This window comes from Plecotus auritus (genome assembly GCF_963455305.1).
Source record: "Plecotus auritus genome assembly, chromosome: 7".
Classification (NCBI taxonomy): domain Eukaryota; kingdom Metazoa; phylum Chordata; class Mammalia; order Chiroptera; family Vespertilionidae; genus Plecotus; species Plecotus auritus.
Window position 1 is genome coordinate 80860584 of NC_137774.1, and position 25278 is coordinate 80885861.

The window sequence follows — 25278 nt, forward strand, 5'->3', positions numbered from 1 at the left end:
GACAAATATGATGTAGTCCCTGCCCTCGAGAAGCTTATAGATGACGGAGGGAGGTAAAGGTTAAATCTAAAATTTTCTATCACAAGCACATGTGACAGATGTAGGCTACTATGGGAGCACAGAGAAGGGCACCCAACCCAGCTGGAGCTGGGGGTTCAGAGGAAGATCCCTGGGCAAGGCTGATGCCCAAGTTGAATTGTAGGAAATGTAGAGAAGATAGGGAAGGTTGTTCCATTCAGAGATAATGTTTGGGTGAAGTTGAAATCACCCATTTGGTGTCCTTGTAGACACCCAAGGCCTTTCATGCTGCAGGAATCTGATTCCTTGTAGTCAAGGCAAGTCCTTTCTTGGAAGTTTAATTTTCTGAACCCTTTCCAGGTATAGATGCCCCCTCACTTGCTTAGTTCCACCCACTTTGATTTTCTGACGTTCCATGAAGACTCCAAGCTTGTTCTCACCCCAGGTTTTTGCACCATGCTGTTCCTTCCACCTAGAATGCTCTTCCACCAGATCTTCTCATGGATGACTCTCTCCCTACAGAGAGAGGCCATTCTTGACAGCTTTTTGTAAGTCACACCTCTATCTCTTCACTATATTCTTACTCTGCTTTATTTTCCCTCAAGGGACATATTGCTCCCTGAATATGTCCCTTGAGGAAATATATATATATATATATATATATATATATATATATATATATATATATATATATTTCTCAAATGTAAGTATGGCTACCTCATTAACCAGGGGAGGGAAACCAATAAAGAAAATGTTGGTGGCTGCCAGCATCCTCCTGAGGACTGTTCTAGCTCGTCTGGACTTTTGGCACAATATTCTCCATGTAACAAGGAAAAGCATTGTGGTCCAGACAGTAAAATATATATATATATAAACATATATATGAGAAAACATGTATATATACATGTTTTTTCATTTATATCCTCTCTCCTTCACTAGAAGGCTAGCTCCATAAAGACAGGGGATTGTGTCTGTCTTGTACCCTAAGTGCTTAGTATATATAGAGCACTTGAGAAGTCGCTATTGAATGAATGTATGAATGATTGAAGCAATGGATGAATAAGTGAATACTTATAGAGAACCCTACAATGGTCCTTAGAGACTGTCTGTTTCTGCTCTTTATGTTGCAATGGAGAAACTGAGGCCCACAAGTGTTGGCTGTATGGGAGAGCTGGCCCATACAGCAGGTATGATTTGTTGTGCATGGTGTTTAAAAAGACAAGCTGAATCACTAGCGAACATACGGGAGGGCCGAAACACAGCGAATTGGTATTAGATCTGGCCTTGAACCCATGACCCTTGAGTCCTAGAACAGTGCTTTTTTCTCTTCTAGCCCAAATAGTGAACAGGCACTTTTTGGGATGGGCCACTAGATGGTGGAAAGACCTACCTTATGGTGGCATTGTCTGGTTGTACAGTCTTCAGGGCCCTTGACTTTGGTTGGAGTAACCTTCCTATACAGATTACAGCTTTACTAGTATAACACTGGGTGAGATGGGTGGGGTGAGGAGGAGAACATCGACTTCACCAGGTCACCCGTGGCTAATTGTGATTGTGAGAATCAGAGCAAAGAAGCTGGTAGTGATGGTAGCACTAGTTCCAGCCCCAGTACTAGTAGTTCTGATGGTAACTGCAGTCAACATTAACTGAGTATTCACTATGTGTGAACCACTGTGCTTAGTGCTGTACATACCGAATCTTCTCAACAACCTGTGGATCAGGTACTGTTGTCAGTGTCCCATTTCACCGAAGAAAAGGGAGCCCAGAGAATGGAAGTCCTCTGTCCAAGGTTCTGAACAAGGGCTGGGTAAGGCCAGAGCATATGCTCTTAATGTTGATGCTGAAGAGGCATATAAACCCGGGCTTAGATCCTGACTGTGGCTCAGGAGCTGTGTGATCTCGGGCCAGTGACAACCTCTCTGATCCTGGGTTTCCTCATGTGTAGAAATGGAATAAAAATACATTTCCTGTTCAGACTGTCGATGTATATAAAGTCTGAATGAGTCCCTGGTACATAATTGGCACCCATAAATGCCAGCTCTTAAATTAATGACTGCTACTCTTTTCCTTAACTAATTCGGCATTAGCTGTCCTATCTTGCCATGTACCCATTAAAGTCCCAGTAAGTCAAAGGGTCTCTGTTTCCCTCTTTCTCGCTGGCCCTGTGCTTTTATTTAGCCTTCTCAGTTTCAGAATACTGTTCTCTGCAAGTGAGAAGGGCTTTTTCTCTTTTTGGGTCAAAGGAGCCACTTTCAGGCTACAGAGAGAAAGGCAGGTGGTTCTGGAAAAGTGACACCTGGAATTACACCTAGGACTTGAGCTGTCTCTGGAGGATGCATGCGGCAGAATGTCCAGATTCTCTTTAAAGACCTGCTGGGGGTTCTCCTTCACTCTGTGCCCTGGCAGCTGCTGCCTAGGGACCTGAGCTCAATGCTGAGGCAGATTGAGTTGCGAGGAGGCTGGGTGATTCTGGAGTCAGGTGCCTGGCTCTGCTACTTCTGGGCTCCGTGATCCGGGACAACTCCCACTGCCTCTCTGAGCCTCGTTTCTTCACCTGCAGAATGGGGTGGCTGGGAAGAGTAAACGAAAGAACAGGTCGTTCATGAAAAGAAACTGCCGTCTACATGTAAGGGACTGACGTGAAAGCTGCTGCAGTCATTTAACAGATGTTCACCGAGGGCACACCTCGTGTCTGTGGCACCGTTCTAGATGCGGGGGGCCGCAGGTCAACTCCAGCTGCGGCTTATTTGTGTAAGTAAAGCGCTCCCGGGACACAGCTGCATCTGTTCGCTTCTGTATCATCTATGGCTGATTTGTGCTACAAGCTCAGAGTTTAGTTGTGACACAGACGATAAGGGCCACAAAGCCTAAGCTATTTACTCCCTGGCCCCTTACAGAGAATGTTTGTCAACCCTTGATATAGGCAATAGCACGTAGACAGTAAACAAAACACACATACATCTCTTCCTTCATGTAATGGGACATCCTAGAAGAGGGGGGAGAGGTAATAAAAATTAAATAAATAAATAAATAAATAAATAAATAAATATTAAAATATACTAGTATTAGGACTAGTAAGAAAAATGGAGAAAAATAATAACCACGGCAGGTGACCGGGCTTGCTGGGGAGGGAAGATAGCAATGAGTTTGAGTAGGCTGGCTGGAGCCAGCTTCCCTGAGAAGGTGGCATTTTGGCCTTGACTTGAAGGAGGTGAGGGAATGAGCAGTGAGGTATCTGGGGAAAGTGCTCCAAGTCGCGGGAATGATAGTGCAAAGGCCCTGAGGCAGGACCATGCGTGGTGCCTCCTAAAAACAGTGAAGATTTCGATGTGGCTGGAGCAGAATGGTCAGGGGGAGAGAAGCAGACTAGGCATACTCATCCTAAAGGAGGTGGTTGTCTCAGACTTTGTGGGTTCTTCTGAGGACTCCGCTTTTTACCCTGAGTGAACTGGGAGCACAGCGTGGCGTTGAACGGAGAAGTGACATGACCAGACTTGAACTTTACAAGTCCCGCTCAGGCTGCCATTTTTAAAATGGGGCAAAATCCAGGAGATTGGAGAGCCTGGGGTCCCAATGTGGTCCTCTGAGCCTTTCATCCCTGACCATTTCCTCTCATACCTGAGGACTGTCAAGAACCTGGACACTGACAGGTGTGATTCAGCAGGAAGCAGGGACACATGGCCATCACGGGATGGCTGCTCTCAGGCTCCAGGTGGTTGTCCCTCTGGGGATGTGAGCTCAGTGTCCCCAGAGCTGACTCCTTAAGAGAACTCCGAAATGCAGGTTTGAATATCAAATCTTTCAGCTTTTGTGATTCAGCTTGTCTTTTTAAACACCATGCACAACAAATCATACCTGCTGTATCTTTCCAGCATAAAACCAAATACCAAACTTCCAGTTTACCAAGTCTCCATGACAATTTGGGCTGTTGGCTTTGTTTTTTTGTGTGTGTGTGTGTTTGTGGGGGATTTGTTTGTTTGTTTCTTTGTTTTGCCTCAAGGGGGCCATTTGGGACCTGGCAGTAGCAAATCATTGCTTCTATAATGTGCTCAAGCCAGGACACAGATAGGACTGTGTGGGGTGGCATGCCGTATGAGTATTAGGAGACACAGAACTTGGGTGCGAAGATCCCTTTCTGGCTTCTGATACTTTGAGGGTGTGACTGGCACAGCAGTGATGCATGCTGGCCCGACTCATTTGCCCTCCAGGACTGACCCAGTGCTCAGGACTGTCTGAGAGACTGAGAGGGTACAACCTTGCTTTTGCCCTCCCAAAGTTTCCAGCCTAGCAGAACGGGTAGCACAGTTGTCCTTAATAATGGGACACTGGCTAGTGCCGGGCTGCAGGCCCTCAGCGAGAGCTGGCCGATAGTCACATTTGGTTTGGTTTTACACAAGTTTTTATATAGATAAATGAACACTTTTAAACTAGTTGCTGGCTTTGGAAAAATCAAACCTTTTACAGCAAATTCCCGATTTGGGCTTCTCTCAGAGCATCAGGAGACCCTGGCCACATCAGGTCTAAGTGCCTACAGGGACGATGTGGTGATGCCGAGGATGACTGCCGCCTTCAGGTGGGTGTGTGCTCCCGGTTCTCCTGCTTCAGGTCCATTTTATTCATGAAGTTCCCTGCCTATCCCCTTCCTGCCGCAGGCTTTGAGTTTGAATCTCTTGAAGTTGGGGCTGCAGATCTGCGTGAGGCTCACCTGGGGCTCTGTCCTATCGCCAATAACTTCCATGCTGGTTCCCAGGACTCAGAACCTCATGTGTTTTCAATGACCAGTTATGATCCCCAAGGACCTAGCCCAGTGCTCCGGGCTCAACTTCTAGGGTAGAGCACCCTCCATGAGGAACCGCAAGGGGGCGAAGGGGCTGCTATTTCAGCAGAATTCTGACCTGCCTTGTGTGTCCCAAGGTAGACTTTCTTTACCCCTGCCAGGTCCCGCTGCCATCACCTGGTGGCCCAGGTGCTCCATTTCCCTGAGTGTGGCCTCAGGAGCCTCTGCTGCCTCTCTGAAATATGGAGGGGCAAGATCAGGACAGATTTTTTCCTCCATCCCATCTGATGCTCCAGTGTAGCTCCTAGGCAAGTTGATCACACTGCAAAGTCAGGGTCGCAGCTGGGCCTTGGGAAACATTGTAATTGATTTTTCTCCTTTTGTCCTCCCTGCTGACCCCTCTCCCACTCCCCCTGTTCTCTGCTGCTATGACGCTTCACTGATTCCCCTTGATATTCAGGGAGAATTCACTCTTCATGACTTGTTTTGGCCCAGCTAATCCCTAGTCAATATGTGGCATCCAATATAGTCGCTGTTCAGGGAAAAGTAATTATTATTCTGCCTGGCTAAAAGTCATCTTAATTTAAAGGATGAATTGCTAAGTCAACTTCCAGATATTTCTTTCTTAAGGGAGATAGGTCATGGGTTGGCAGAAGGAGGCAACAATTCCTGGTAGTGTATTCATACAGTAGCACCCCCCCCTTTTTTTCTTGCCTTATTTCTACTTTTATTGAGGGCCTACAACATGCAAATCTCTTTGATTACATTATCCCTAGGGAAACTGAGGCAAAGAGCCTGCATGACTTACCCAAGTCATATAACTCTTTAGTGGCAGAGCTTGGATGGGAACTCAAGTGTGTAAGATGCCAAAGCCATGCTGCATACTGAGGACGGGGACCCTGGGGCTTCCATTCCCCTGCCCTCATCCTTGTCCTTCCCCCGGGTGAGGCTGACAGCCCCCTTTCTCAAAGCTCTTCCCCTAGTAGGAGTTTGATGCTTTATCCTTCTCCTTCAAGCCTGATTTATGGAGTTTGGGTTATTCATAGGGGAACGTGATACTGTTTCTGGGATGAATTATTGCACATTCAAGGTCACAGAGTATCCTTGATGTATCATGAGCAGGTGAGTGGGAGAAGCAAGAGCGGACGGGAAGGAAGCCGGGGCTCCATCTGCTGAGCAAGAAGCATCTCAGGTGAGAACCAGCTCTCCATTGAACATGTAACCCAGCCTTCCCAGCCTGTGGGGAAGATGGAGACACCCAGACAGGGTTTGCCCACATCCCGGCTCGTATCAGCATCACACACACAGGACGATGCCCCTGAGCTGTTTCCCTCTGTTATGTCTGAGGAGTCCTGTGGCAGGCTCATTGTATATTTGCTTTTGTCCAGCTGTATTCATCTCACAATGTCCACCATGTTTGTTCTACTTTGGCCTCATTGTTAATCTTTGCATCTTGAGAAGCTCTTGGTGCTTCCTGGGGTTGGTGCCCACGTACCACCAAGCCACAGGCTCTGCCTCACCATGTTCATCAAGGTGCCAACTCTGAGGGCTCCATAGCACCGAGAAGAAGTCATTTCTCCCCAACTCTGGGACAGACTCTACTACCCAAGCTCCAGAGCCATCCTGATTGGGCTGTGCACTAAAGTGTCTCAGGAAAACAGAGCCGCAGGCTTTCCATTCATCCCCTCTCTAGATTGCTCCAGGGCCATGCACCTGGTTCTTGCTCCATCCCTACCTCTTTCTCTTGGGATAATGAAGCCACTTGTTTTCTTCTTCCGTCTCCAACCAGCATCATCCTAGAATACACTCATGTAAAGCACTACCCCAGGGGCCAGCTCACCATCCTCTCAGGCTTGGCTGAATTTCAGTTTGGCTTCAAGGTAAGATATGTTAATATTTAATAGTATGGGCTTGGACGGGAATATAAAAGAGTGCAGCAGCTTTGGAAAAATGGCTTGGCAGTCACTTAAAAAGTTAAATATAAACTTACTATAGGACCCAGCAATTTCACTCCTAGGAATCTACCCAAGAGAAATGAAAACATATGTTCACACAAAGACATAGTTATAGTTATGAATATTTATACAGAAGAATTATTTAGAATAACACCAAAGTAGAAACAATCTAAATATCTATCCATCACTGAGTGTGTACAAAATGTGGTATATCCATACAGTGGAATACAATTCAGCAACAAAAAGGAATAAAATACCGGTAAGTGCTACAGCATGGATGATCCTCAAAAACATTATGCTAATGAGAAAAGCCAGATGTGGGCTACATTTTGTGTGATTTTGTTATGAAATGCCCAGCATAGGCAATTCTATAGAGACAGAAAGTAGATTAGTGGTTGGGGCTGGATGTGGGAGCAAAGATTAATAGCAATATTGGCATAAGGGACTTTTCTGGGGTGCTGGAAATCTCTAAATTCAGAGGGTGATAATGACTGAAATTCTACACATTTACTACCCCCCCCCCCCCAGTCTGGTGTACTTACAATAGGTAAATTTTATGGCATGTAAGTTATATCTCAATAAAGCTGTGTTTTCTTTAAATAAGTGGGCTCTGATTCAGACATACCTTAATTTGAATTCTCACTTCATTGCTTACTAGCTGTACCATCATGGATTACTTAACTTAATGGAGCCTCAGTTTCCTTATCCGTCAAATGGGCATAAATACTACTTCATTAGGTCTTTGTGAGGATAAAAAATTGGTTAGAGAGTGAGAAGTGCTTAGCATCAACAAAATATAATGAAATCAAAATCAAACATAAAAATAAACTTTTCTGTATTGTGCACTTAATAAGTTATTTTTTATTGTTGTTGTCCTTCCTTGATGCTAAGATTTTTTTAATATTATTAATTCTATCCAGAAAATAAAAGGGCATTTTAAAGTAAGAGGCAAACAAGTGTTTCTTTGACATCTAAAGAATAGCTATTCGGGAGTCATTAATTCAGGCAGAAGCCCAAATAATGTTCTGATTAGGAGACACGGCAATGGAAGTTATGAGAAGGGGAATAATGACATCAGTAGAAGGAAGGCGATTCTATTGGTACAGATAACATAACATAGTGATGCTAATTCTAAACAATGTCTTTAATTTTCAGTCCAATCGTCGTAATATCTGCTTGTCTTGTTTTCTTTCTTCTTATCTTGTTATATTTGGAACACAAATTTGCTGTGGCCCCGTCTTAACAGTCCAAGGTTTGAGGTATAAGAGGAGCAAGGCAGTGCCTCTGCCATGCACTCTGGCTCCATTTGAAAGTGGCTCCGTTTCTATTATTGTTTGGGTCAACATTTTTGAAACGGACCTTAAGAGTGTACAGCTAGCACCGTAATTGGGTTTCTCTTTTCCTTGGAAAGCGTTTCTGAAGGTACGGTGCGTCTGTGGATGGAAGATGTCTAAGAGGGGAGGAAATGCAGCATTATCATTATTGCCTGTCTCGTTCAGTCCCATGTGGGGCTTCTCCGGACTGCATTTCAGGCCACCAGCCTCCTTCCTCCTTGCTTACCACAACAGGTCTTCCGGTCTCCCTGGGCTCCTGCTTCCTATTTTTGCAAAGCATCTTGTAGGGATGCTTAGAAGGAGGATGGGCAGGGTGTCCCCGTGGGGCTTCCCGCAGCCTCCCAATTAGAGTAGTTGTGGGGAGATTCTGGAGGAGGGAGGTCTGGGCTCCTGCCAGCAGGATGGCTGCACGTCTGGGGAGAGAGAAAATAGAGCACAGGAAGGGAGCTGGACTTTCTGCGCAGCCAGTTTCACTTGTGCATGGCAGTTGCTTGTGCTGTCAGGAGGAATCAAGCTCATCTGCTGAGGAGAGCTGCCAGGGGCCCAGGCACTCCATCCTTACAGGCTCCTGGGCTCCTCTTGGGCTCACTGAAAACTTGGCACCACCTGGTGGGGGATGCAGAGCTTCGAGGTTGGGGAACGTGGAACTGAAGTTGAGAGCCCCGTCTCCCAGGAGTCAGTGGCATTTGAAATCTCCATCACTTGTCTTCTTCCATGGACACCCTTCACTCTTGCATCTCACCCTCCTGTATGGTCTGATCTCTCTATTTCCAGAGGTGCTGTTCTCCCTCGTCCTCTTTGCCCTTTCCCAGGAGCCTACTCCACTTCTTGCAGATGAGGAAAGTGAACCTGAGAGAGATCACACAGCTTGTTCAAGGTCACATGGCTAGTAAATGCCAGGGTTGGAATTAGAGCCCAGATTTCTATGATTCAGGAGCCCGAGATCTTGGCTTCTAAGCCCTCTTATATCCCCAATTTTGATGTGACATATAGCACATGTTATCACATTATATCATAACTGTGTTCTGGCACATCTGCTTCCCTGTGCACAGACTGCGGATTTTTCATCCCTGTATTTTCCGGGTGCAAAGGAGCAAGGTTGGTGTGTGGGGAAGTTTCTGAGTCAGAACCTGCTTTCACCACTTCCTAGCACTATGGCTTTGGTGACTCATTTTAGCTTCCTGAGCCTCAGTTTCCCCAGTAGGGGATAACCATATTTACCCAGGGTGCTTGGAAGATTTGGTATGGTGATGCATGTATGGTGTGGTGGGCAGACTGGGATAGAGTGAGGTTGCTTTCACGGCTGAGGGAAGCTTGAATCTGAGCCAATCTGTCTTGTGTGTTGTTTTTTTTTAAGCAAGCCACATCCAAACTTTGGCATATTTTTCATAATTCGAAAGGACTCCCATCACAACTGATTATAACCCAAGAGAATATCAGGAGCCTGAGGTAGAGAACAGCTCCTCCAGGTAGAGTCCACTTTTCAGATTTCTCTCAAATTGTAGTGTCCTGAACTGACGCAAACCTCCCGGAGCACTCTCAGCAGCATCGTGCGAAATGGGGCAGACGAGACTGTGGTCTCCAGGCCTGTGACAGGTACACCATGAGCCAGGCTGACTGTTTTGACCTGACCCCAGAGTCACTTGATGTTTACTAGCTTTTCAGAATGCTGAAAATAAAATCATTATCTTTATTTATTTATTTATTTTTGAGTTACCAAGTATGTAGCTATCAGACACCATAGCCCATTTCCAGCCGTTAGGGGTAACCTAAACTCTGGCCTCATTTCTTACCGAGTCTCTCCATGTGCTCAGGTGGCAGCCTCACATGTTTTCTGATACATGCATCATTCATTAATTTTAAAAAATATGAATATTTGATGGCTTTAAAAAACCCCAACTTGCCCTAGCCAGTTTGGCTCAGTGGATTGAATGTCAGCCTGCAGACTGAAGGGTCCTGGATTCGATTCCAGTCAAGGGCATGTACCCCAGTTACAGGCTCCATCCCAGCCCTGGTTGGGATGCATGTGGGAGGCAACCAATCGATGTATCTCTCTCATATTAATGTTTCTCCCTCCCTCTCTCTCTCTCTCTCTCTCTCTCTCTTTCCCTCTCTCTAAAAATCAATGGAAAAATATCCTGTGGTAAGGATTAGCAACAACAACAACAAAACAAAAACAAAAAAACCCACCCAACTTCATGGAAGTATAATTTAGATTCACCCATTTTAAGTGAATAATTCAGGGATATTTAGTAAATTTAGTGAGTTGTACAGCTATTACCATTATCCAGTTGTAGAACATGCTCATCACACCAATAAAATTCTCGTTCTTGTTCTCATTTCCACCCCCAGGCAATCACTAATCTATTTTCCTTTTCTGTAAATTTGACCAATCTGGCTATTTGATATCATTGGAATCATACAATGTGTGGCCTTGTGTGGCTGGCTTCTTTCACTCAGCATGTTGTCTTTAAGGTCCATCCGTGCTGTAGCAGGTATCAACACTTCATTTCTTTTTATTGCTGAACAGTATTTCATTGTACGGAGAGACCACTCTATTCATCCACTGGTGGACATTTGGGCTCTTTTTTTCTGGGGGAGGGGGTACTGTAAATATTGCTGCTATGCATATTCTCTTGTGTTTGTAAGTTTTCATTTGTCTTGGGTGGAAAGGTGGGAGTGGAATTGTTGGGTTATATAGTAATATTGTATTTCAGTTTTCAAGAAACAAACGGCTTGGTTTCTAAGCCATACTTACATGTCCTCCCAGCCACTTTAAAAGGGCGGTGTCTGAGTGTCCCTTGTGGCCCTGGATGTTATGAGACTGCCACTGAGCTTGCAATGGCATTTCCAGGACCTTCCATGCTCCTCCCTCCACATTTGCTGGAGGTTCTACCCCCCTCCCCCCAACCCCCACCCCCGTGGCCCCTCCAAACATCCCCTGGCTGCCCCAGCCAACCTAGCAGAAGAGGGGACACAAAGACGGCTATGGCTGTGTGAACTCGGCTATTTTTCCAGATCAGGCCATGCAGTCCTGTAAAAGCAGCTGCGAGGTTTCCCCGCTGAAAGGCCTTTTCATGCAGGAGACAAAAAAAGATGAATGTGGTGCGAGAAAGGTGAACCTCAGTAGCTGGTATGAAAAGCCAATGATGTTTGCTTCTCGTTGCTCTGGAAGCAATCAGTTTTGAGAAGCAGTATCTTTTCTGCCTCAGCTACTGCTCGGGTCTATTGTAACATCCAAAAGCACAGAGTTAAGACTCTAAGGTTGCTGGAGATAGTGTCCTGATGGTGTGAATATAGCTTGTTAGCCGGCCAAGGAGCTGTGATGAAGAGAGAGCCCGAAAGGTGATTTAAAAATATTCAAAATTAGGCTCCCAAGATTTAATTGCAGCTCAGGCTGTAAGCTCAGGGGTGCAAAAGGTGCACCTGCCTTGCTTGGGGGACTACAAGCAGAGATCAGGTGGACTGCCGGAGTTCTAATCTTGGTTGTAGAAGATCATTGTACTTCCACATTCCTCGGTTTCCTCGTCTATAAAATGGGACTGAAAAGAATACCTTCCAGTTTTGAGGATTAACTGAGATATCTATGTAAAACACTTAGCATAGTGATGGATACATAGTAAGATCATAGTAAAAGGTAACTGGCATTATTGCTACTTTTAAACTTATGTTTTGTTACTAAGGTAATTTTCTCTTTTGAGCCTCTATTCTACCAGGTGGGTGAAATTGAATCTTGGTCTATTCCAAGCAACCCCAGGCAATTCAGTATTGCCTCTCCCCAAAGATTTTGATTCTGTAAATGGGTTGTTTCTGAAGCAGGGGAAGGGAAGGTAGGATTATTGCTGGCTGGTCTTCAGTTATTCTCTGTCCGGGTTGGTATCTGTCGAAGTCCATTTTATCATGTATTTGCAGATTTAGGAAATGAAGCTCAGAGAGGTTAGGAAAATTGCCTAAAGAAATGAGCCTGAGATTCAAAACCAGGTCTGTCTGACTTCTACCATTTATCTTCTAAAAATGACTGCAAAGCCCTGTTCACCCTAAGTCCAGGTAGTTACCCCATTGAAAAACAAAGTAACGAAGTGTTGTTGTTTTTTTTGAGGAGTAGCCTATATGATTGCCCCTTGACTGGGCAGAGAAAGGCCTGGGGATTAACTTGAATCACCTGCCAAATAATTTGCTATATTTGGAAAGCAGTCTGGGGTTTCAGTTAACAAGATGTATTCAATGTATATTTGTTGAAATGAAGGAAGGAGGGAGGGGAGAGAAAAAAGGTGATGTAAAGGGAAGAAAGCAAGAAAAAAAGGAACATGAAAGGGGAAGAACAAAGGGGAGAGAGGGAGGGAAGAAGGAGGGAAAGGTTTGGTTTTCATTCATGAGGCACACCTCTGAAGTATATGAAATTGGTGGGTCTTTATCGAGGGTACGAATGCCTTAGCATCTCTAGAGGGACATTTTCAAAATAAGTGTTCCAGGGCCACATCCCACACCTGCTGAGTTGGAATTCCTGGAGTCAGTGGTGGACACATAGGCACAGGGGAGTCTAGATGGCACCTCTCATTGAGAACTGTGAGTTTGTAGTTTTCTGTTTGGCTGGTTGTTTTAAATAAATTTAGGATCAGTTGAGGCTTAGCAAATGATTTGCTCGGGTTGCTGGGTCTGGGCAGGTTGTGGCTCTGTCTCTTACTTGGATGTTTCCCGGTGATTTCCATGTGGGGAGAAGGTTGGCAGCGATGACCTTCAGAGTCCCTTAAAGGGTGTTAGTGGGTCACAACTCTGGCTCAGCTTCGAGAAGGCCAAGGAATGTGTGCGGTCGACATTTCCCCTTGAACCAAACCCTCTGCTAGTTGGCACGAGGGTCTCTTTAGCCCTTATCTCACCTAAACTCCCAAATGGTAGAACAACAAATCTGAATACATCTTCCTGATTTTCAGGTCTAAATTAACCTAAACCAAAGGTGTTTTCATAGTTGTAGAGACGATGGCTCTGGTGCTTCCCAAGGGGCCAATAATACAGCAGCTACGGTGGGTTTGGGTCAGGGGACTCTTACAGCTGGTTTAGGGCAAAGTTAGGTTAGGGCTAGATTAGGGAGATCTGTTTGTCCAGGGGAATTCTACTCAGTGTTCACGGATGGTTCCCCTTGCTTGGTACCGAATTTCTGAATTAATTGGCTGCCTTTGTCAGGACTTGTAGGAATCACCCATTGGACAGGCATAGGCATTGAAGCCCTGAGAAAATTGTCCTGCCTGAGAGGCTCATTACTGCGTCCAATACAAAGGAATCTGGGCAGGGAGGTCAGAGTTAATGTGTTTAACATTCAGTTGCTACAGGGACCCAGCCAAGGAATTGAGACTGTCCTGAAAATTACAGGCTCATTTGTTTGCATTCTCTGGCTGCGTTTTTGGAACCCATGGTGGAGGGAGGGCTGAACACAATGGAAACTGGAAATAGGCCCAGGCCAGCATTTTAGGAGGAAAAGCAGTTTGTGTCCATAGTGAAGAGGTCATTTAATCTGATTCTGATACAATGTAAGCCTTACACTACCTAGCAGTCTTCCTTCCTTCCTTCCTTCCTTCCTTCCTTCCTTCCTTCCTTCCTTCCTTCCTCCCTCCCTCCCTCCCTCCCTTTTTTCCTTCCTTCCTTCCTCCCTTCCTTCCTTCCTCAAACACTTACTGAGGACCTGATGTAAGCCTGGAATTTTGCCTGGAAAAATTGTGGAGATTACCCGTGTTAGTTAAAATATTCCTAGGAATAAATGATTGTTGTTCCCAGAGCATAGAGACTTAATTAGCAAAGCCATAATATTGAAGCCTCCCCCACTCCCAATGGTCTTCTTAAATTATAATTTTTATTTTGAAGAAATTAAAAATGATACAGAAAAGTGCAAAGAACTGGGTAACAATTGCCCAGCTTTTCACCACCCAGAATCCACAATTGGTAACTTGGGCTCATATTTCTTCAGACATTTTTTTTTTTTTTTTTACATCAGAACCAATATATGATAGATGATTCTGAAATTGCTCCTTCTCTAATGCCATCTGTGGTATATTCCATCCTCTCCCAGCCAGGGAGTCAGAATCATACATTTTGTGTGTTTCTTTTGTATACCCAATTCTAATACCTTTTAAACTTTGGTTAAAAATTATTCATTTTTTAAATATGGTAAACTTTACATAAAAAATTTACTATTTTATCATTTTTTATGAGTACAGTTCTGTGACATTAGATACATTTACATCGTTGTGCAACCATCACTACCATTTATCTCCAGAACTCTTTCAACTGGCAAAACTGGAAGTCTGTCCCCATTAAATACTAACTCTCCATTCCCTCTCCCCTCAACCCCTAACAACCACTATTCTACTTTCTAGCTTTATGAATTTGACATCTATAAGTACCTCATGTAAGTGGAATCATACAGTATTTGTCCTTTTGTGACTTACTTATTTCACTTAGCATAATGTCCTCAAGGTTCACTCATGTAGCATGGGCCAGAATTCTTAGGCTGAGTGGTATTCCATTGTATGGATAGCCCACATTGTGTTTATCTATTTATCCATCCATCCATGGCCACTTGGGCTGCTTCCCCCTTTGGACTACTGTGAATAATGTGGCTATGAACAAATATTTGTTTGAATTTCTGCTTTAATCCTTTGGGATATATGCCCAGAAGTGGAATTGCTGGTTCATATGGTAATTCTATGTTGAATTTTTCGAGGATCTATCTTACTGTTTTCCACAGAGGCTGCACACCATTTAACATTTCCTTCAGCCTGGCACAAGGGTTCTAATTTCTCCACATCCTCACCAACACTTGTTATTTCCTGTTGTTTTTCTTTTTTTTCTTGTTTTGATAGTATCCATCTTAATGGTTGTGATACCTCATTGTGATTTTGATTTGTATTTCCCTGATGATTGGTGATTTTGAACATCTTTTCAGGTGTTTATTGGCCATGTGCATATCTTCCTTGTAGAAATGTGTATTTGTATTCAAGTCCTATGCCCATTTTTGAATTGGTTGTTGTTTTTGTTGCTGTTGCATTTTAGGAGTTCTTTAACCCCTTATCAAATATATGGTTTGAAAATATTTTTCTCTCATTCCTTGGGTTGCCTTTGTACTCTGTTGATAGTGTTCTTTGATGTACAAAAGTTTTTTATTCTTATGTAGTCCAATTTATCTATTTTTCTTTTGTTGTCTGTGCTTTTGGTGTCATATCCAAGGAATCACTGACAAATCCAATGTCAAGAAGCTTTTTTTTCTAAGAGTTTTATAGCTTTAGCTCTTACGGATAGGTCCTTTTTTACTTTTACTTTTAGATTTATATTTTCAATGAACAGCATACAGTGTTTTTATATGTTTTAGTTTATGTGCATTATATCATAGTTTACATTTCATTCTGCATCTCGCTTTCCCCCCCTTCAGTCAACATTATGCTCTGGGGCTATATTTATGTTGCTCTCTAGCTAGGCATTAATCCAGCTCCATACATCCATCTATTATCTATCCACCCTGCTAGTCCTGTATCTATCTATCATCTATCTATCTATCTATCTATCTATCTATCTATCTATCTATCTACTATTTACCTTCCCAGTCATCACCATCATTACCATCATCATCATCACCACTGTATTTTCCTACTTATTTATCTTTCTGGCTGGCTATCTATTTTAGACCTGTCCTATTTCACTCACTCACTTATTCACTCATTGTTCTTGCCTCATTCGTGTAGAAGGGTAATACTCAAAATATTTAACAACCCATATGCCCCAGATACTAAGTAATAAAAACTTGTAATATCCCAATCACACTAAATTTGGCCATGAATAGCTGATAAATATATCAGACTGGTTCACACTAGCTTACCAATAGCCCTGCCTGTAGGTACTTGTGTTTGAACCCTACGCTAGCAATGCTTGCAACTTCTTCCAATGCTGACTTTTTTATGAACAAAAATCCTCTGACTTTCTTCTTCAAGCATGCCCTCTTTTTCAACTACTGACATTCCTCCTGATTGCTGCTTGTAGAAATCTAAACAGCCTTTTACGCCAAGTTCAAATACCACTCTCTGCATGAGTAATTACTCTAGGATCTCCAAGACAAATTTTTATTTTGCTTCTTCATCCTGCCTTATTATTGGGGTTATAGCTGTAGTATTGTCCGGAGGTTGAATGTTCCAGGGTCTCTGAGTTTTGTGAACCTGGGACTGTACCTTACTTACTGGTCTATCTGACCTTATTTTGTATTCACCTCTCACATAATCATGCACCCCAGCTTCTCCCTGGGGTACCTCACAAACCCTTGTGAGGTTGGCAAGGAATGAATGGTAGAGTCTACTTGGCTTGGAGTGTTAGAAATGTGTGTGTGTGGGTGGGGGGATAACATGTAGATGCCAGGTTCTCCAGTTCTCATTCATGGGAACTGTCCAAGGTGGTCCCAGCTGTAACGCGCCTTGACTCCGAGAAAACTTGTCAGCGCATTGTGGTTGATGGTGTGGCAGAATGACATTGCTGAAGGTCTCAGGAAGGAGCTGAAATTTCACATGGGAAAGGTGCTTGGAGAAGGTGGAGCAGAGACGTTGTCTGAGAGCCAGGCAGTGGGCAGAGCACTGGTTTCGGAGTACGATGCCAACCTCTCGGTGCCTGTGCCTAAAAAAGAGTCTTGGAAAGTGTGCATTGGAACCCAGTCATTCCTGGCACATGGCAAGCACTCGGGAAATATTTGCTGAGTATGTTAGTGGAGCAAGAAAGTCCTGTGGTCCAACCCTGGCTCTGATCCTTGCCCCCATCCGTGAAATTTTGGACACATTTCTTATCTGAAATGAATCTCAGCTCCTTGTCCGAAAATGGTGATGATAATGTCTACCCTTCAGTGTGGCTGGACAAAGGAGATTTTGTAGACATTTGGTACCTGACACAATCGCTGGCTCATAGTGTGCATGTAATAAGTACATTGCACTTAGTGTAGGTTAGGGCACTTGTATATATTAGGGACAAACACCCAGGAGACACACATGTATATATATTTGTCCCAATGCTATTTTATTTGTGTGATACTGGGAAGTTTTTTATTGTTGTCTATTTGTTTTTAAAGATGCTCAGCTTCAGTGGGTAGGCATTAACACAGTAGACTTCTTTTGATACTACTATGACATGGTGTAGTGTGCTGAATGTTGGCCCTCAAGAAAATATAGCCAAGTCCTAATCCCTGGAACCTGTGAATGTGACCTTATTTGGAAAAAAGGGTCTTTGCAGATGTAATAAAGTTAAGGTTCTTGAGATAAGGGGATCATCTGGAGTATCTGCATGAGCCTAACTCAGTGACAATTGTCCTTGTAAGGGACACACAGAGGAGGCCATGTGAGCTCGGGGGCTGAGATTCTGGAGCCACAGCAGCTGGAAGAGGCAGGAACAGATCCTTCCCTAGAGCCCTCAGAAAGAAGGCAGCCCCTTGATTTCAGACTTGTGGTCTTCAGGACTGTGAGGAAATACACTTCTGCTGTTTTAAGCCACCAGGTTTGTGGTGATTTGTTACAGCAGCAATAGGAAACTAATACAGACAGTCTCTGTGCTAAGTTTTGTTTATGTAAGAACCTTTTGCACATCACATACTGAAATGCCCTTGAGAAGCTCACAGTCTAGGGATGGGAGGTGAAACCTAAACCCACAGTTACACAATAGAGCAGGTGGAGGTTGTGACAGAGGGAAGCACAGGAAGGGCAGGTAACCAGCAGGGAGGGAGGTGTGTAGGGGTTTCCAGGAATATTTCCTAGAGCTTATCTAAGCAGAGATCAAGGAGGAGTGATGCAGACAAGGAAGAGGGGAGAGCATTTCATTAGAGAGAGCCACACACAGAGGTATGAGACAGCAGAACAGGCAATTATTCTTTTCTTCCTTACTCTTGGGAAGGTCACATAGCCACCTGGAGTGGTGCTTCTTAAACATTGAGGTGCACAGGGCTCACTTTGGGGATCTTGTTAAAATGCAAATTCTGCCCAGCCGGTATGGCTCAGTGGTTGAGGGTCAACCCATGACCCAGGAGGTCAGGGTTCAATTCCCAGGCAGGACACATGCCCAGGTTTTGGGTTCAATCCCCAGTAGGGGATGTGTAGGAGGCAGCTGATCAATAATTCTCTGTCATCAATGATGTTTCAATACCTCTCTCCCTCTCCCTTCCTCTCTCTGAAGTCAATAAAAGCATATGTGTAAAAAATGCAGATTCTGATTCAGTGGGTCTGGGATGAATCCAGAGATTCTGCATTTTTTTTTTACAAGCTCCTAAAAGATGCCTATGCTGCTGGTCTGTGGACCACACTTAGATGAGCAAGGCCTGAGTATTCTGAACTTGATGCACTTTCCCCCATTCCTTTCCACATGTAAGTCTCCTTGGAGAGAGCCAGGTCCTCGATCTGCAGCTGAGAAACCGGAAGCTTGAAGAGGGGGTTGCCCTTCCCAAGGTCACACAGCTTCAACCTATATCTTTGATTTTAGATCCCAGGTTTTCTGACTTTGAAAGCAGGTGTTCTTTTAAATAACTCACCATGCAATTTATTCTGACATGCAAACGAGGGATCCATTTTGATTTTTTGACCCAGTCTGAGAGTCTTTTTCTGTTAATAGATTGTTATATCCTATTTCCACTTGTAGATATCACAGGCATGTTTATTAGTTGTCTTCATTTTTCGGTGATGTTCTTGTGTTTTACACATTCTTGCAATTGCCTTTCCCTCGCCTATCTCTCGCTGTACAGCGGTGCTTCCCAGCGTTAGCCACACACTGGAACCATGTAGTAGAGCTTTAATGAATTCTGAGGTCTGGCTCCCACCCCCTGGCAGATTTATTTGCTCTGGCATGTGGCTTCGGAATCAGGATTTTGAAACTCTTCCCCAGGTATTCTAATGAGCAACCAAGGTTGGGCATCACTGATCTAGATAAATTTTAGCCTCAGTTTTTTCCCCTCCCTTTTTGCTATTATTATGATTTCTATAGTCAATTTTCAAAGTTGTTCTGCTGGTCACCTTTATGTTTTTAACTAGTACATTTAATTTTTTTTATTCATTCGTTAACAATAAAACTGCAGTGGAATCTTTGAATTCTTTATTACGAAAAATGGGAAAAAATGTAGATGTTCACTCACACATACATCTCTTCATTGTTCCTCTTATTCCAGTGAGTCTCCCTTTCCATTTATTCATTTATTTACTTATTTGTTTGTTTGTTTATTTATTTATCAATTAAAGTTGACAGTCAATATTATTTTATATTAGTTTCAGGTCTACAGCATAGTGATTAGACATTTATATAATTTATGAAGTGTTCCCCCCAATAAGTCTAGTACCTACCTGGCACCATACATCGTTATTATACTATTGTTTTTTATTAAATTTCTTTATTGATTAAGGTGTTACATATGTGTCCTTCTTCCACCATTACCCCCGCCCCCGCACCCCTCCTCATTCATGCCCTCACACATCTGTTGTCTGTGTCCATTGGTTAGGCCCATATGCATGCATACATGTCATTTGGTTGATCTCTCCCCCTTACCCCCACCCTCCCCTACCTTCCCTCTGAGGTTTGATGGTCTGATCGATGTTTCTCTGTCTCTGGAACTGTTTTTGTTCATCAGTTTATGTTGTTCTTTATATTCCACAAATGAGTGAGATTATGTGATACTTATCTTTCTCTGACTGGCTTATTTCACGTAGCATAATGCTCTTCAGTTCCATCCATGTTATTGCAAATGGTAGGAATTCCTTCTTTTTTAGTGTAGCATAGTATTCCATTGTGTAGATGTACCACAGTTTTTTTAATCCACTCATCTGCTGGTGGGCACTTAGGCTGTTTCCAAATCTTAGCTATGGTAAATTATGCTGCTATGAACATAGGGGTGCATATATCCTTTCTGATTGATGTTTCTAGCTTCTTGGGATATATTCCTAGAAGTGGTATTACTGGGTCAAATGGGAGTTCCATTTTTAGTTTTTTGAGGAAACTCCATACTGTTCTCCACAGTGGCTGCACCAGTCTGCATTCCCACCAGCAGTGCACCAGGGTTCCTTTTTCTCTGCATCCTTGCCAACATTTGTCATTTATTGATTTGTTGATGATAGCCATTCTGACAGGTGTGAGATGGTACCGCATTGTCATTTTGATTTGCATCTCTCGGATAATTAGTGACTTTGAGCATGTTTTCATATGTCTCTTGGCCTTCCTTCTGTCTTCTTTCGAAAAGTTTCTATTTAGGTCCGTTGCCCATTTCTTGATTGGATTGTTTATCTTCCTTTTGTTAAGTTGTATGAGTTCCCTGTAAATGTTGGAGATTACACCCTTATCAGTGATAACATTGGCAAATATGTTCTCCCATATAGTGGTCTTTCTTGTTGTTTTGTTGATGGTTTCTTTTGCTGTGCAAAAGATTTTATTTTGATGTAGTCCCATTTGTTTATTTTCTCTTTAGTTTCCATTGCCCTAGGAGCAGTATCAGTGAAGAAGTTCCTTCGGCATATGTCTGAGATTTTGCTGCCTGTGCATTCCTTTAGTATTTTTATGGTTTCCCGTCTTATGTTTAGGTCCTTGATCCATTTTGAGTTTATTTTTGTGAATGGTGTAAGTTGGTGGTCTAGTTTCATTTTTTTTTTTTTTGCATTTATCTGTCCAATTTTCCCAACACCATTTATTGAAGAGACTGTCCTGACTCCATTGTATGTTCGTGCCTCCTTTGTCAAATATTAATTGGGCATAGTTGTTTGGGTCGATTTCTGGGTTCTCTACTCTATTCCATTGATATATATGTCTATTCTTGTGCCAGTACCAGGCTGTTTTCAGAATAGTGGCTTTGTAATACAGCTTGATATCTAGTATTGAGATCCCACCAACTTTGTTCTTCTTTCTTAGGATTGCTGCAGCTATTTGGGGTCTTTTTTTACTCCAGATGAATTTTTGGAGAGTTCGTTCTAGGTCTGTGAAATATGCCATTGGTATTTTAATGGGGATTGCATTGAATCTATAGATTGCTTTGGGTAGAATGGACATTTTGATGATGTTGATTCTACCAATCCATGAACACAGTATGTTCTTCCATCTCCTTATATCTTCCTCTATCTCTTTTTTCAGTGTCCTGTAGTTTTTTTGCATATAGGTCTTTTACCTCTTTAGTTAAGTTTATTCCTAGGTATCTTAATTGTTTTGGTACGATGGTAAATGGGATTGTTTTTTTAGTCTCTCTTTCTGTAAGTTCACTATTGGTGTATAGAAATGCCATAGATTTCTTGGCGTTAATTTTGTATCCTGCTACCTTGCTGAATTCATTTATTAAGTCTAATAATTTTTTGATGGAGTCTTTTGGGTTTTCTATGTACAGTATCATGTCGTCTGTGAATAAGGACAGTTTTACTTCTTCTTTTCCAATTTGGATGCTTTTTATTTCTTCTTCTTGTCTAATTGCAATGGCTAGTACTTCCAGCACTATGTCGAACAGGAGTGGTGAGAGAGGGCATCCCTGTCTTGTTCCTGTTCTTAGGGAAAATGGTTTTAGTTTTTGTCCATTGAGTGTGATGATGGCTGTGGGTTTATCATATATGGCTTTTATGATGCTGTAGTATGATCCTTCTATTCCTACCTTGCTGAGAGTTTTTATCAAGAAAGGGTGTTGGATTTTGTCAAATGCTTTTTCTGCATCAATTGATATGACTATGCGATTTTCCCTCCCTCAATTTGTTTATATGATGTATCACATTTATTGATTTGTGTATATTGTACCATCCTTGCATTCCTGGGATAAATCCTGCTTGGTCATGGTGTATGATCTTTCTGATGTAGTGCTGGATCCGATTTGCTAGAATTTTGTTGAGGATTTTGGCATCTATGTTCATGAGGGATATTGGCCTGTAATTCTCTTTCATTGTGTTGTCTTTATCTGGTTTTGGTATTAGGGTGATGTTGGCTTCATAGAATGAGTTTGGAAGTGTTCCTTCCTCTTGAATTTTTTAGAATAGTCTGAGGAGGATAGGTTTTAGTTCTTCCTTGAATGTTTGGTATAACTCTCTTGTGAAGCCATCTGGGCCTGGGCTTTTGTTTGCTGGAATCTTTTTGACGACTGCTTCAATTTCTTCCATAGTTATTGGCCTATTGAGATTTTTAGAATCTTCCTGATTGAGTTTTGGAAGGTTGTATTTTTCTAGGAATTTGTCCATTTCCTCCAGGTTGTCTAGTTTGTTGGAATAGAGTTGTTCATAATATTTTTTAGCAATCCTTTGTATTCCTGTGAGGTCTGTTGTTATTTCGCCTCTATCATTTCTGATTTTGTTTATTTGAGTCCTCTCTCTTTGCTTCTTGGTGAGCCTGGCTAGAGGTTCATCAATCTTGTTTATCCTTTCAAAGAACCAGCTCTTGGTTTCATTGATCTTTTGTATTGTTTTTTTTGGTCTCTATGTCATTCATTTCTGCTCTAATGTTTAATATCTCCTTCCTTCTGCTCACTCTGGGCTTTTCTTGTTGCTCTCTTTCTAATTCTTTGAGTTGTAGCATTAGATGATTTACGACCATTTTTTCTTGTTTTTTTGAGGTAGGCCTCTAGAGCTATAAACTTCCCTCTCAGGACTGCTTTTATTGTGTCCCATAAGTTTTGGATTGTTGTGTTTTTATTATCATTAGTTTCCAGAATGTTTTTAATTTCTTCTTTGATCTCATTGGTAACCCAATCAATATTTAATAACATGCTATTCAGCTCCCAATTGTTTGAGTGTTTTGGATTGTTTTTATTGTTGTTTATTTCTAATATTATGCCATTGTGGTCTGAAAAGATGCTTGGTATGATTTCAATCTTCTTGAATTTGGGGAGACTTTGCTTGTGACCCAGTATGTGGTCTATTTTTGAAAATGTCCCATGTGCACTTGAGAAGACCGTATATTCCGCAGCTTTGGGGTGAAATGTTCTGAAGATGTCAATTAAGTCCATCTGATCTAATGAGTCATTTAGGATTGTTGTTTCTTCGCTGATTTTTTGTCTAGAGGATTTACCCAGTGATGTCAGTGGTGTATTAAAGTCCCCTACTATGATTGTATTGTTGTCTATCTCTCTCTTGATATCTTCCAGGAGATTTTTTATCCTCCTGCATTAGGTGCATATATGTTTACCAGAGTTATATCCTCTTGTTGTATTGATCCCTTTAATATTATGAAGTGGCCTTCCTTATCTCTTGTTATGGCCTTCACTTTGAGGTCTATTTTGTCAGATATAAGTATTGCTACCCCAGCTCTTTTTTCATTTCTATTTGCTTGAAAGATATTTTTCCATCCCTTCACTTTCAGTCTGTGTGAGTCCCTTGTTCCGAGGTGGGTCTCTTGTAGACAGCGTATATATGGGTCATGTTTTTTTTATCCATTCAGCCACTTGATGTCTTTTGATTGGAGTATTTAGTCCGTTCATGTTTAAAGTTATTATTGAAAGGTACTTGTTTGTAGCCATTTTTATTTTTTTGAGGCTGTGTTCCTTCTTACCTTTTTGTTTCTTCTTTTTACAGCATTCCCTTTAGCATTTATTGCATTTCTGGTTTGGTAGTGATAAAGTCCCTTAGCCTTTTTTTGTCTGTGAAGCTCCTGATTTCCCCTTCAATTTTGATTGATAGTCTTGCTGGATAGAGTATTCTTGGATTGAGTCCCTTGCTTTGCATCACTTTGTATATCTCCTTCCATTCCCTTCTAGCTTTATGTGTTTCTGTTGAGAAATCATTTGATAATCTGATGGGGGATCCTTTGTAGGTAACTCTGTGTCTCTCTCTTGCAGCCTTTAAGATTCTCTGTTTGTCGATAACATTTGCCATTGTAATTATGGTGTGTTTTGGTGTGGGTCTTTTGGGATTCATCTTGCTTGGGACTCTTTGTACTTGAGTAACTTTTTTCTTCCCCATATCAGGGAAGTTTTTTGTCATTATTTCTTCAAATAAAATTTCTAATCCTTGCTGGTCTTCTTGTCCTTCTGGCAGCCCTATTATACGTATGTTATTTTGTTTTGCATTGCCCCAAAGCTCCCTTAGGCTATCCTCCTGCTTTTTAATTTTTTTCTCTATTTGCTGTTCAGATTGGGCTTGTTTCTGTACCTGATCTTCTAACTCGCTGATTCGGTCCTCTGCTTCTTCTAGTCTACTGTTGAAGCCTTCCATGGTGTTTTTGATTGTAGCTACATTATTTTTCATTTCTTCCTGATTTTTGCATAGGTTGTTGATTTTCTTGTCCATCTGGTGTATGAACTGTATGACCATTACTCTAAATTATTTTTCTGTCATGTTGCATGCTTCCGTTTCACTTATTTCCTTACTTGGCAAGTCCCCCTTTTCTTTCCTCTGAGGATTGCTTCGTTGTCTCCCCATTCTGACTATCACCAGAAGGTTCAGATGTCAAGTTGCGAGAGACTGGACTGTGTGCAGTGGTAGTTTTGCACCCCCAAGTGTCACTGAAGAGCTCTGATGCCAAGACGAGCGGGAACCACGCTCGCCCTGAGTCAGAGTCACAGGTGTTTAGTGTGGCCTCGTGTGTGCACTTAGAATCTGCCTGCACCAGGTTGAAACAGAGAACCCACTGGCGTGTGCCAAAAAATCAAAGTCCCCTATTGCGTGTCAGGTGTCAGAGGCTCCCTGTGTCCATGCCGAGAATCGAGTATCAGAGTCTCTGTTTCTTGGTGCTACCTCACACTGAGAATCAGGTCCCTGTGTGCACATGCGCCAAGAATTGGAGTCACTGGCTCTTAGTGTGAATGTACTAGGAATCAGGGATCTCAGGTGCACATAAGAGGAACGGAGTCTAGTCACTGGTGGTCAATGCTGCCTCTTGTGTGTAGATTCAGGGTCCCCGATCTGCCCAGGAGACCGGGTTGCTCAGTCGCACTGTGTTGGCAGGAGGTCCATTTCTGCCCTGCGGTAAACAGTCTTCTGTGTGCACTTGCCCTGAATCAAAGTCAGGTGGCTCTGCCCCTTAGTGTGGGTGTGGGGTCTGGTCACGCGGTTGTGCACTGTGGAAAACAAACTCTTTGTGTCCATATACCCAGGCTCAAATTCAGCACTGCCTTCCTGTGTGGGCACAGGGTCTGGTTGTGGGGAACAAATTCCCTGAGACCGCACATCCAGGTTCAAATTCACCGCAGCCTCTCTGCTAAGGTGTAGGGTCTGGTCATGGGAAACAAACTCCCCGGGTTTGCACCCCC

The 25278-nt window shown here is 42.8% G+C and overlaps 1 protein-coding gene and 1 pseudogene across 2 annotated transcripts in view; both read left to right on the forward strand.

Moving 5' to 3' along the window:
* Positions 1-25278, forward strand: part of SHISA9 (shisa family member 9) — a 301910-nt gene that overhangs the window by 171628 nt on the left and 105004 nt on the right. The gene's annotated exons all lie outside the window — the stretch shown is intronic.
* The window catches only part of LOC308254471 (EF-hand calcium-binding domain-containing protein 14-like), an 88042-nt pseudogene continuing 67194 nt past the window's right edge, over positions 4431-25278 (forward strand). The window contains exons 1-4 of the transcript in view: positions 4431-4591; positions 6585-6675; positions 9590-9680; positions 11103-11200. The product of the transcript in view is annotated as an EF-hand calcium-binding domain-containing protein 14-like (transcript). The remainder of the gene's footprint in view (positions 4592-6584; positions 6676-9589; positions 9681-11102; positions 11201-25278) is intronic.